This window comes from Lithobates pipiens, unplaced genomic scaffold, assembly GCF_037356315.1.
Source record: "Lithobates pipiens isolate NorthernLeopardFrog02 unplaced genomic scaffold, aLitPip1_a1.2 Scaffold_22, whole genome shotgun sequence".
Taxonomy (NCBI): domain Eukaryota; kingdom Metazoa; phylum Chordata; class Amphibia; order Anura; family Ranidae; genus Lithobates; species Lithobates pipiens.
In genome coordinates, this window is record NW_027507784.1 from 48541466 (window position 1) to 48555995 (window position 14530).

A 14530-nucleotide genomic window follows, 5' to 3' on the forward strand; every position below is an offset into this window, starting at 1 on the left:
GTTTTTACTATAAACCTTGTGTACAGTATGTAAAGTGATATTGCAATGCTGGCTTCCTATTCTATCTCTGCATCTGTAGGAAAGCCAATTAGACTTTTATAAGGTCTCTTTCAAAAGCCAAATTCCTGAAGGATAATTGATATTGAACTGTAATCCTCTCTGAGTTCAGGAATCTCTGTGATTACACGGGGTTGGGTGAGTGGAAGCTTATTCGAGCCCAGAATAATTCTGTTCCTATAGCTGGACCTCTGCTAACACGCATGGCCATGGATGCTACCGCATGTTGTATTAGACACATTAGCACTTATCCTTTTAACACACTGTCTTACAAAGCATGTGATAACTGCTCGTTAGCACAGTGAGTTTCTTTAGAAAGGCTCAGTCACTATGTAATTAAGTTGTCTTGCATGTTTGGATCTATGTGAGGAGCTCAGGATTCAAACACCCAGTTTATGGATATCACTTTGACTAATGCAGCTGTAAACAAAAGAACAAAGCTAATGCTTTCAACACCTCCATAATGGTTCTCATGTATCACAAGTGCCTTTATCTAGCAACCAATGTAATTCTTCTTTTATAGGAAATTTTCAACACACACCTTTCTGTTTTCACACAGTAAAAAAGCCAAATGACCCAAATCATAATGTACATGTTAATGTGGGTATATTGTGGTTTTATTCATATATCATTTCTATGTTTACTATGGTCTAAAGTATAATACATTAAAAAAAATTTAGGTCAATATGAAATATAAATATTGTGTAGTCTTCTTAACATCCAGCAGATGGAGTTGTAGTCTCCTTTTTTACAATATTGGCATGGTTTCTTTTCAGCCTGGCTGAAAGAAGCAAGTTTGCAGAATGCCAGTGAGTCATCACAGTTTTGACTCGCCTCTTATCTGACTAGGGTGTCAGTCAAATAAAGGTAGCTGCAAAGCAAGCTACTCCACTATGATGTGCCTTCAGATAACCCATAATATTGTAGCAATCCTTAATCATGTATTAAGGCTGAACACTAGGCCAACAGCTGACTACATATGAATTATACACGTGAAAGCTATTTCACTTTCTGATGGAATTGTATTTCTGTCTTTCCAGTCTTGAAATGTACACAGTCATCTCTGACAGCACAGTTAGGTGGATGACTGTAACATACCGATGCATTCATCTCTTTGCTAACGCTGCTCTCTTCTCCTATCAGCATGTTCCTTGTGAGTACATGTGCATATAGAAAAACTGATTGGCTCCCAGTCCTGCCCTTTTGACTCCCAGTATGAGTTCTGCTCTATAAGGCTCCATTCACACTAGCACAGCTCCAAAGTCGCACAATTTCCAGGGTGACTTTGGAGCGTGACTTTGATGTGAGTTTAGGTGCTACTTTGATCCGACTTTACAATGGATCTAAGTCGCACCAAAGTAGTGCAGGCAGCTTTTCAAAATTGCTGTCAATTTTAAGTCGCACCGATCTGAACGAGTGCCATTGAGAAGAATGGCTGTGACCTGTCATGCGACTTGTCATGTCCAAAGTCGCATGACAAGTCGCCCTAGTGTGAATGGAGCCTTAGGCCTCATGCAAACTGGTTTCTTGTAAACGCTGTTTATCCTGACAGGGGAAAATCAGTGTTATAAACTCTCAGAACTGGTTTCTTTTAGGCAGAAAAGGTCACATTTTTCTTACTACCCATGTAGATGATTATTCCATTTCTCCTTGTTAGATCTGGGAACGTCCTCAGATAAAAATAATTATTTTTTGCTTAATTTCCCATGTCCTGGGATACACTGCTTTCCCCCTACATGTATAAGAATTTCACTTAATGCTGCTCGGAAAATATGGCGCAATCACATAAAAAAAAAAAAAAGACAACCCCCGGAGCACTGCGCACAAAGATCTCATTGTGTCAGGGTAAGTCATTGCATGAACTTCACATCTCTGAAATGCCAGCAGTTTATATATTTGTTGTCTGTGTATTTCATTAGAATATATCTGATGGACGATTGAAATACACCCATGGCTGGCAAAGTCTTGTCTGGAATAAGTTAAAGGGGAACTCCGGACAGACAGCCAATTACAGAATTGAATTATGCTTTATAATTCTCGCACATTCTGTGCCATTGCCCTGCCTTTTCTAGCTACAGCACCTTTAGACGCAATTCAGTGTTAGCCTATGGGGCAATGCACATTAGGTATTCAGACCTATATTTTAAGAGTAGCATAAAAAAATGCCCCAACGCTGCGCTCAGAGAGGAGCCCTTTGAGCATAATTTGCGCATGTATGCGCTTTAACCCATATCATTGTAAGCATATGCAAAGATATTTCATTGGCTAGAATAAATGAATATTGTGGCTGGTAGAATATGTGTATGCTCATACATTTCTAAATGCCATACGCCTGTAAAAGCACATAAACGCTCCTAATATGAGCATTTTTTATGCTTGATTTTTCTGACATCTAGCATAGATATGATTTTTTTTTTAATACGCCAGAGTGCATGTAGCCTTATACAGCCTATTAGCTTACATAGCAGAAATTTACTAATAAGCAGAGCACAATTTTGGGACTTGAAATGAAGCGAGCATCAAAGAGGTGCCCGCCTCCATTCCTATCAAAATATTAAAAATGGGGGGAGGGGGCAGAGGGGAAGAAGGTGGGACTTTAGATGAAGCACACAGCAAGTAAAAAAGTTGGTCAAGCGACTAGAAAGTTACATTTATTCATATTTCATAATCCATAATGTTTTATATTGGATTATGGATTATGAAATATGAATAAATGTAACTTTCTAGTCGCTTGACCAACTTTTTTACTTGCTGTGTGCTTCATCTAATGTCCCACCTTCTTCCCCTCTGCCCCCTCCCCCCATTTTTAATATTTAGAAATTCACTAATGACATAAGACTGAATATGTCTTTATATAAATATATTAACAACTTTTTACAATTTATACACAAAGCTGCATCTCTGACAGTGTGATGTTTCAGGCACTTTAATGGAACGATTAGGAGGGGCTCAGGCTAACACCAGTAAATTCAAGTATGTTGGTTATGTTGCCGCACATAGCGGCTGAATCATTTAAACCAGGGGTCTCCAAACTTTCTAAGCATGAGGCCAGGCTGTGACCAGTGGGAACAGAAAATGCCCAGGCAGGAGGAATAAAAAAGTGACTGCAGTCATTAGATGTAGAAAAGTGCCACATCAATGGTATCGGAGGGAGGAGGAATAGTGCCCCATCGTTGGTATTAGTGGGAGGAATAGTGCTCTATTGTAGGTATCAGTGGGAGGAATAGTGCCCCATCATTGGTATCAGTGAGAGGAATAGTGCCCCATCTTTGGTATTAGTGGGAGGAATAGCGCTCCATCAATGGTATCAGTGGGAGGAATAGCACCCCATCATTGATATCAGTGGCAGGAATAGTGCCCCATCATTGGTATTAGTGGGAGAAATAGTGCCCCATCATTGGTATTAGTGGGAGAAATAGTGCCCCATCATTGGTATTAGTGGGAGAAATAGTGCCCCATCATTGGTATCAGTGGGGGGAATAGTGCCCCATCATTGGCATCAGTGGGAGGAAAAGTGCCCCATTGTAGGTGCCAGTGGAAGGAATAGTACTCTATCATTGGTATCAGTGGTATCAGTGGAAGGAATAGTACTCTATCATTGGTATCAGTGGTATCAGTGGGAGGAATAGTACTCCATCATTGGTATCAGTGGTATCAGTGGAAGGAATAGTACTCCATCATTGGTATCAGTGGTATCAGTGGGAGGAATAGTACTCCATCATTGGTATCAGTGGTATCAGTGGAAGGAATAGTACTCCATCATTGGTATCAGTGGTATCAGTGGGAGGAATAGTACTCCATCATTGGTATCAGTGGTATCAGTGGAGGGAATAGTACTCTATCATTGGTATCATTGGTATCAGTGGAAGGAATAGTACTCTATCATTGGTATCAGTGGTATCAGTGGGAGGAATAGTACTCTATCATTGGTATCAGTGGAAGGAATAGTACTCTATCATTGGTATTAGTGGAAGGAATAGTACTCTATCATTGGTATCAGTGGTATCAGTGGGAGGAATAGTACTCTATCATTGGTATCAGTGGAAGGAATAGTACTCTATCATTGGTATCAGTGGTATCAGTGGGAGGAATAGTACTCCATCATTGGTATCAGTGGTATCAGTGGAAGGAATAGTACTCTATCATTGGTATCATTGGTATCAGTGGAAGGAATAGTACTCTATCATTGGTATCAGTGGAAGGAATAGTACTCTATCATTGGTATCAGTGGTATCAGTGGGAGGAATAGTACTCCATCATTGGTATCAGTGGTATCAGTGGAAGGAATAGTACTCTATCATTGGTATCATTGGTATCAGTGGAAGGAATAGTACTCTATCATTGGTATCAGTGGTATCAGTGGGAGGAATAGTACTCTATCATTGGTATCAGTGGTATCAGTGGAAGGAATAGTACTCTATCATTGGTATCAGTGGTATCAGTGGAAGGAATAGTACTCTATCATTGGTATCATTGGTATCAGTGGAAGGAATAGTACTCTATCATTGGTATCAGTGGGAGGAATAGTACTCTATCATTGGTATCAGTGGTATCAGTGGAAGGAATAGTACTCTATCATTGGTATCAGTGGTATCAGTGGGAGGAATAGTACTCCATCATTGGTATCAGTGGGAGGAATATTGCCCCATTGTAGGTATCATTGGTATCAGTGGGAGGAATAGTACTCCATCATTGGTATCAGTGGGAGGAATATTGCCCCATTGTAGGTGTCAGTGGAAGGAATAGTGTCCCATAATTGGTATCAGTGGGATAAATTGTGCCCCATCATTAGTATCAGTGGGAGAAATTGTGCCCCATCATTGGTATCAGTGGGAAGAATAGTGCCCTATTGTAGGTGTCAGTGGAATTAATTTTGCCTCACTATTAGTGTCAGTGGAAGGAATGGTGCCTCATCCTTGGTGTCAATAGGAGAAATTGTGCCTCATATCAGTGGAAGCAAGGGCCATATAAAGCCAAGCAAAGGGTCACATCTGACCTACAGGCTGCAATTTGGAGTCCACTGATGTAAACAATGGAAAGGGAAATGAGCACATAGGTGGTGTTGTTGTCAGTGTCGACCAATCAAGTTTACCTCAGATTGTATGGAAATAATATTCAGGAATTTTTACCATGAATAATGTGATATGGATAAGTCATCAGCCGGCAGAGCTTGTAAAAGAAAACTGTCTTTATTTTCAGAAACGGGCAAAACAAAATAGCTTCTCGTCAGCATAAGCAATGTCATAAACAGTTCATAGCTTCTGATATAAAAACAAAACTATGGCTCACCACCAGTAACACTTGTCCCTTAGGAGGGTTTTGAAGTCCCTGCCTGTTTCATTGGTCAGGAAAGGTTACAAGAGTCTAGCAGGGTCTCATCCATCAACAAACTCCAGTCTCACAACTGTTGCTGTTCCTCACACCACCTCACAGACACCTCTTAACTGTTTCCAGCTTTCTTTTAGGCCTCTCTTGGAGAGAGGTTAACTCTTTCAGGACCACAGTCCCCATAATCAGGGTTGGAGGCTCTTTTCCAATCCAAAGTCTCTCTGAGTCTCTGAATTTCAGGTCGCAAAAAAAAAAAGACTTACCAGTCCTGGGAAAACTGTAAATCAGTTCTCTCCACTCCAGCTGGACCACCACAAAACCCCTCATGCTGCGTGGGTGAGAACCCCTGAGTACTCAAAAAGATGTCTTTTATCTTTCCCCTTAACCACTTGCTTACTGGGCACTTAAACCCCCCTCAGTCCCAGACCAATTTTCAGCTTTCAGCGCTGATGCACTTTGAATGACAATTGCGCGGTCATACAACACTGTACCCAAATGAAATTTTTATCATTTTTTTCCCACAAATAGAGCTTTCTTTTGGTGGTATTTAGTTACAGCTCGGAGTTTTATTTTTTGCTAAACAAACAAAAAAAGATGCAAAAAAAAATCATGTTTAATAGTTTGTTATAAAATTTTGCAAACGGGTCATTTTTCTCCTTCATTGAAGTGCGCTGATGAGGCGGCACTGATAGGCTGCACTGGTGGGCACTGATAGGCTGCATTGGTGGGCACTGATAGGCTGCACTGGTGGGCACTGATAGGCATAGTTAAGGCGGCACTAATAGGCACAGATAAGGCGGCACCGATGGGCACAGATAAGGCGGCACTGATGGGCAAAGATGGGCACAGATAAGGTGGCACGGATGGGTGGCACAGATGGGTGGCACGATGGGTGGCACGGATGGGCACTGATAGGTACCACTGATAGATGGGACTGATGGGCACTGATAGGTGGCACTGATAGGTGGCTCTGATAGGTGGCACTGATGGGCGGCACTGCTGGGCACTGGTAGATGACACTGATGGGCACGGATATGTGGCACTGGGGTGCAGCACCTTTGTTGAGGCAGATTGTGGGCACTGCTGGGTGGCACTGTGGGCACTGCTGGGTGGCACTGTGGGCACTGCTGGGTGGCACTGACGGGGGCACTTACTTTTTTTTAATGTAGCACTGGCAGGGGGCAGGTGGGCACTTGCAGGACTGGCCATGATCGGGACTGATGTCCCGATCACAGCCACCGGTGATCGGCTGACAGCGCGAGGAGGAATAATAGCCGATTACCGGCTCCGTTATATCACATGATCAGCTGTCATTGGCTGACAGCTGATCACGTGATAAGGGGTCGGGATCGACCCCTTGCACAGATCGGTGATCAGGCGAGTCTCATAGACTCGCCGATCACAGAGCGCGCCCCTCAGGGGGCGCGCAGGCCGCTCGTGCACGGGACGACGTCAATAGACGTAGTCCCGGAAAAGGAGATCCGCGCTGTAGCCGTCATTTGACTATAGCGCGGATCTCAAGTGGTTAAAGGAACCACAACCCAAAGAAAGGGAACGTAGGGACATGTCAGGACCATGCCCGGCGTCCTCTGTACAGTAGCAACTCAAGTTTCTTTTCTTCACCAATTCTAATGAATTAAGCCCATTAGAGTAATCCCTGTGCATCCATAACATGGTGTCACCTGCTCAGGTCGTGGGCACAGTATGCCAGGAGAACAACTGATAGAACCAGTTACTGGCTGCATTGAACACGAAAACACGATGGTCAGTGAGCATTATAAAGTTCTTGAAAATTCCTTTTCGCCTGAAGTTCAGCCATTAAAAAAAACATGTTGTGTCACATAATATTATTTCAGCTGACTTTGAGATGTTGGGTTAATGAACAACTCGAGGCATCAAGTAAAATCATTCAGTCAGTGCGGCCGGGGAAAAAAGTGCAGCTGCAATTAAGTTCACAAAGTCCACGCATTCCACCTTAAATTTTAGTCGTACTGTATATATACGCTATATTGTCAAAAGTATTGGGACAAACACATGAACGTTAATACCATCCCAGTCTTAGTCCGTAGGGTTCAATATTGAGTTGGCCCACCCTCTGCAGCTATAACAACTTTAACTCTTCTGGGAAGGCCGTCCACAAGGTTTAGGAGTGTGTCTATGGGAATGTTTGACCATTCTTCCAGAAGCGCATTTGTGAGGTCAGGCACTGATGTGGACGAGAAGGTCTGGCTCATAGTCTCTGCTCTAATTCATCCCAAAAGTGTTCATTTGGATTGAGGGCAGGACTCTGTGAAGGCCAGTCAAGTTCCTCCACCCCAAACTCGCTCATCCATGTCTTTATGGACCTTGCTTTGTGCACTGGTCTAAATAATTTGGTGGAGGGGGGATTATGGTGTAGGGTTGGGCTTGGCCCCCAAGATCCAGTGAAGGGAACTCTTAAGGCATCAGCATACCAAGACATTTTGGACAATTTCATGCTCCCAACTTTGTAGGAAAAGTTTGGGGATGACCCCTCCCTGTTCCAACATGACTGCGCACCCGTGCACAAAGCAAAGTCCATAAAGACATGGATGAGTGAGTTTGCAGTGAAGGAACTTGACTGGCCGGCACAGAGTCCTGACCTCAACCCGATAGAACACCTTTGGGATGAATTAGAGCGGAGACTGCTAGCCAGGCCTTCTCGTCCAACATCAGTGCCTGACCTCACAAATGAACTTCTGGAAGAATGGTCAAACATTCCCATAGACACACTCCTAAACCTCATGGACAGCCTTCCCAGAGGGGTTTAAGCTGTTATAGCTGCAAAGGGTGGGCCAACTCAATATTGAACCCTATGGACTAAGACTAGAATGCTATTTAAAGTCATGTGCATGTAAAGGCAGGTGTCCCAATACTTTTGACAATATAATGTACATTAAGCTAAACTCCTGCCTTCCCTTCAGACTTGCACAGTTGTAGGCTCCTCTCCTCTACTACAATTGCTCACTTTGATGTCCCTGCACACTGTGAACTTCTCATAGTGTGCATAGAAATCTGCAGCAAGTCATTGCCCTCTTTATTTTCTGGCTTTCATACATTGGATTTCAGTTCTTCCAATCATGGAGGCTGAGCATCATATGTCAGAGCTTCCTAGAGTAGTCTTTATGATAATGCAGCCTGCCCAGGAATGCCCACTCCTCTGGACTGACATCCACCCATCAAGGCATTTGTATGCTTGCTTAACTCACTGCTTATGTCTGGATTGATGCCTCCTGAGAGGAGGACTGAGGCAGGGTGCTGAGATGTTTTCTGGAAGCTATGTCCAGCACCCTTCCAGCCCCTTCCTCCAGCCCCCGTCTACCTGCACTGCATAGAGAAGTCCAGAGACCCAGTGATGATATCACTTTGTGTAAAGTACAGTATGCAATTCGTGAAAATGTAAACAAAAAATTAGCATGGTGATAGCCCAATTAGCCATAACTTTATGACCGCCCACCTAACTTTATGACCACCCACCTAATATTCATTAGGTCCCACTTTTTCCACTAAAACAGCCTCTTTTTCTGTCTTCACAGCCTTGACCCATTGATACATGGACACTATACCTCTGAAGGTATGCTGTGGTATATGGCATCAAGACATCAGTAGTAGATCCTTTAAAGTGGTACTAAACCCACAACAGTAAAATCAGCCTGTATATGCAGTAAAGCATGCGCGTTATACTCACTGTGAAACCGAAGGGATTAATCCTCTGCATTGTGTAAAAGGCTGTTTGATCCTGTCTTCTATGACCCTCCCATTCTTCCACAGTCCCCAAACAATCTCCTGATAGAAAAGAGCATTGGGAGCAAGCTGCTCATGCTCAGTTTGGTGTGTATTGCTAGAGAGGTTTTTTTCCTTTTCTTGGGAGTGGGAATGTGATCAGCACAGGGCCAATCAGCACTGTCCAGACAGAGGATCAGGGGTCCTGCAGCCTCATAGGACAGTCAGAGCAGAATGAAAACTCCTCCTACAAGCTTTAACCAGACACTGATAGAAGTCACAAAACTGCTATATACTGCTGATGAGAAAAGGTATTTAGCAGTTTATATTTACTAAAACTATTTCATTTCCATGTTCTGTGTACTGTGGGAGACCAGATATAGTGGATGCAGGGTCCTGGGTTTAGTAACACTTTAAAGTGGTACTAAACCCACAGCAGTAAAAATCAGTCTGTATATTCAGTAAAGCATGCTTGTTATACTCACTGTGTAACCTAAGGGGTTAATCCTCTGCATTGTGTGCACAGATCCTCCCCTCCCTGCACTGTCCCCCTAGACAAGTCTGGATAAGACAGAGCCTTTGGAGTCAGGTTGCACATGCTCAGTTTGGTGTGTATTGCTGAAGAGTTTTTTTTTTTAGCCTTTGGGAGAGTGCATGCGATCAGCACAGGACCAATCAGCACTGTCCAGACAGAGGGTCAGGAGCCCTGCAGTCACATAGGAAAGCTCAGTGCGGTATGAACTCCTCCTACAAGCTTCACCAGGAACTGATATAAATCACAAGACTGCTATATACTGCTGATGGGAAAAGGTATTTATATTTACTAAAATAATTGCATTTCCATGTTCTGTGTACTGTGGGAGATCAGATATAGTGAATGCAGAGTCCTGGGTTTAGTTACACTTTAGTTTACCTTAAAGTTTATGTAATACATACCATTCACATACAGTATTTACAATGTTTGTGTTTTTATACCCAAAGGTTCTTTGCCATTATGAAGCATTAATTGATACAATTCACTCACAGATCTCTGTATTGTATTTATCAAAACAGCTAGCCTGGCCCCATTCTCTTCCTCTGCCACTAAACACAATGTAACAGGGGTTTAGTTACACCACAAAGAATTTCTCAGGCAGTCCTCCGATGGAGATTTGAACTGAAAACACAATTGTCTGGAAAGGAGTGGAAAGGAGGTAGATAAGTCCTGATATCAGATATGCCTGTGATTGTTCAAGATATGCGGATCTTTGTCAAAGAGCATATTGAAACATCCTGTAATTCAGTAGACTGCAAAGTATAAAAGGGGGTTCTGCTTTTAAGAAATCTAGACAACGATTTAGGAACCTTGTTGACTAAGGTGCGTTTTTTAAAGACATTTAAATATCTGTTCATCCATGGAAACTGCATGTAAATTTGTTCTGTGTGAATGAGGCAAAATTAAATGTTCTCAGGCTTTATTCTGTGCAATTCAAATGCGTGAATGTAACCTACTGCATTATGGCCACTAGATGGAGCTAACTATTGTAGGAAATATTTTGCTCTGACAGGTCTGTCTCTGCACAGTGAGCGGAGACGGACCTGTCATCCACCTACTCAGCGGGGGATCAGCTGATCGATCCCCCGCTGAGCAAAGTGGAGTCCGTCAAGCGGACTGCTCGTGTGAAAGAGTGTGAAATACGTATGCTTCTCCGCTCCTCTCTAGTCATAATGTGGTATTTTCTGCATTCACACTTTCAAATTGCATGAAATTTAGCCTGAAAATTTTTGTTTTTACCCCATTTGAATTTACAGGCAGGTTCAATAGATGAGCAGCAATGCAACGTACACCCCCTAGTATCCATTTTAATATCCATTCTATTATTAAGGCCCCTTTCACACTGGGGTGGTTTTCGAGCGCTACAGCACTAAAAATAGTGCCGGTGTAGCGCCTGAAACAACTGGCCCCTTTCACTCAGGCTTTCACACTGGGGCGGTGCGCTGGCAGGACGGTGAAAAAAAAGTCCTGCTAGCCGCATCTTTGGAGCGGTGAAGGAACGGTGTATTCACTGCTCCTAAACCACTCCTACCTGTTGAAATCAATGGGGCAGCGCAGCTATACCCTTTTTCGGCCGCTAGTGGGGGGTTAAAACCGCCCCGCTAGCGGCCGCATACCACCGCTAAAACGACGGTAAAGCGCCGCTAAAAATATCGGCGCTTTACCGCCGACGCCCATACCGCCCCAGTGTGAAAGAGGCCTAAGTATACTTAAAGCGGTTGTAAACCACTACAGTGAAAAAAAAAATGCATTCGCACACTAGCGCATTATGAAATACTTACCTTAAAACAAAGCTCTCCAGCAGCGCCCTGTCACCGCTGACAGGACTTCCATCTTCCCCCTGTCTCTGTGTGAGTGGCCGGAACCAAGATGACGTCGCTCCCATGCATGTGCATGGGGGTTCCAGGACGATGCTGTGAAGGTCCAGCGCGGTATGCCGGACCTTCAGTTCGCAAGCGTTGGTGATTTTACCGGCTGCATCCAGTGTGAATATCTCCTAAATAGTACAAGTTTAGGAGATTATTATTATTATACACGATTTATATAGCGCCAACAGTTTATGCAGCGCTTTACAATGTAGAGGGAGGACAGCACAATTACAGTACAGTTCAATACAGAAGGTACAGGAGGGCCCTGCTCGTAGAGCTTACACTCTAAAGGGAGGGGGTGGTGGTACAAAAGCTAATAGATGCGGGGAATGATTTGATGGGGGTGGCTCGGGGACAGTTGTTAGGTGGGTGTGGGATAGGCTTCCCAGAATAAGTGGGTTTTCAGGGATATCCTAAAGGTGGACAGGTTAGGGGCTGATCGGATATACCGGGGTAGGGAGTTCCAGAGGATGGGAGAGGCTCTGGAGAAGTCCTGAAGAGGCGAGCATGGGAGGAGGTAACAAGGGAGCTAGAGAGCAGGAGGTCCCGGGAGGAGCGGAGAGAGGACGATTTGGGCGATATCTGCAGATGAGGTTGGTGATGTAGCTGGGGGCGATGTTGTAGATGGCCTTGTATGTTGTGGTTAGCATTTTGATTTTTACACAGTGGGGTAGGGGGAGCCATTGAAGGGATTAGCAGAGAGAGGTAGCAGTCAGAGATCGATTAGTGAGGTGTATTAGTCTAGCAGCAGCATTCATAATAGACTGAAGGGGGAATAGCCTGCGTAAGGGTAGGCCACATATTAATTTTACCTACAGGTAAGCCTTATTATAGGCTTACCTGTAGGTAAGAATCACAAAGCGGACTTTACTACATCTCTAAAGCGGTATTAAACCCAAAAGCAAACATTTATTATATTGAAGTTTACCAAATCTTAGATGTGGTTGTCCTGTGTGACCAGGCCCTAAGGATTCTCATAAACACAGGAGGACCATCAGATATGTGGACCTCTTGGAGCCCCTGACAGTGGAGCACTCTGTGAATATGAAAACTTGGCTCAGTTGCTGGTTACTCAGATTTACTGCACTTTGCAGGTCATCATTACGCTTTGTTTTTCCTTATTGGATAAGTATCTTTTTTATATCCAACCTCATAAAGGAATAAATAGGAAGGAATAAATAGAACGCTATTTTTTGATAGACTAAGAAGTAAACATTTTATGCACGGTGGTTATGGGACCAGAGGGGATAGGGAGAATATTCCCACGTCAGGTAATGATCAAACAACTTCCAAGCCTTTCTTTCAGCTTGCCTTTAATAAGTCTGTGACAGATTTATGTCAACTTGTAAAAAACAAGATGGTTTCCATTGATCCCAGCAACCTCTTTTCTTTGATGCTCTGCTCTGATATTGTGTCTGCTCGCTAACTGGCTTTAGAAACTGCTGCTGGTGATAAACTGTTTCAAGGAAAGGAGGTCAGAAATGTTTGCACTTCTATACGGTTTTACAGCCCACTCATCGAATCCAAAGATACCTCACATAGTCTTCTTATCAAATATTAGACAGCACTTAAATGTCTCTTCATGCAGAACATTCTTAACTGTGCTTCTGCATAGCTGAAATTCTATGAAATAAAGGGGAACACAACAGAGAAATGGTTTTGTAATGGTTTGCTTATGGTAAACCTGTCAGGAGATGATTACAGGAGCTGCCATGGCAGAATTTCTTTGTAGGAGCCTTTGTCACTGGGGCAGGGGGAGCACACAGTTACAGGTCTACAATGTAGATAACTAGAGGAGCCTCCCAAACCCTTCAGTCAAGGCAGAATCTCAAGTCGTTGGGGCAACGGGCAACGGGCAAACCTCAGCGCTTCCTGAGAGTGCCAAAGCTTGCTGGACTCTTCACACCTCCTGCACATCCTCATGGGCCAGTGAGGTTGCCCATCATAATAAAGGACTTATAGGAATGGAAGGGGGCAGGGCTTAGCAGCATGGTCCAACGCTGTCTAGTCTATGAAGTCATAACCACCAAGGATTTGGTCATGACAGGAGGTTTTGGAAGCTTCTGTATGTATGTGCACCCCTAGGTGTCTACATTTTACCTGTAGCAGTTGGCCTCCCCTTCCCCTCTGATGAAGTCTCTTTAACCACTTGCCGCCCGCCCTATAGCAAATGGACGGCGGCAAAGTGGTTTCATAATCCTGACCGGACGTCATATGACGTGATCAGGATTATGAGCCGCTGCGTTGTTGCGGGGTGTCAGTCTGACACCCGGCAACTACGATCTCGGTAAAGAGTCTCCGACTCTGATCACAGTGTAAATAGGAAAAGCCGGTGATCGGCTTTTCCTCACTCGCGTCTGTCAGACGCGAGTAGAGGAGAGCCGATCGGCTGCTCCTCTGACAGGGGGGGGTCTGTGCTGATCGATTATCAGCACAGCCCCCCCGAGGATGCCCACACTGGACCACCAGGGACGCCACCAGACCACCAGGGATGCCAAGGACAAGGTATGCCACTCTAGACCACCAGGGATTCTAGTCAGTGCCCCAATGGATGCCAATCAGTGCCCATAATGGATGCCAATCAGTGCCCACAATGGGCATCACTGATTGGCATGCATTATTGTTAGGCACTGATTGGCATCCATTAGTGCAATATATTATAATACAATGCCGCCTATCAGTTCCCATCTGTGCCGCCTATCAGTGCCTACCCATGCCCACCTGTGCCGCCTACCCATGCCCACCTGTGCCACTTATCCATGCCCATCCATGCCAATCCGTGCCAATTTGTGCCACCTATCAGTGCCCATCCGTGTCGCCCATCAGTGCCGCCTATCAGTGCCACATATCGGTGTCCATCAATGCCACCTCATCAGTGCCACTTCATTGGTGCCACCTCATCGGTGCCCATCAGTGCCGCCTTGTCATTGCCCATCAGTGTAACCCCATCAGTGCCCATCAGTGAAGGAGAAAACTTACTTATTTGCAAAGTTTTGAAACT

General features: G+C 44.3%; 1 protein-coding gene across 5 annotated transcripts in view; it reads left to right on the forward strand.

Moving 5' to 3' along the window:
* COBLL1 (cordon-bleu WH2 repeat protein like 1) overlaps nucleotides 1-14530 on the forward strand; it is a 203492-nt gene that overhangs the window by 77441 nt on the left and 111521 nt on the right. The window lies entirely within an intron of this gene.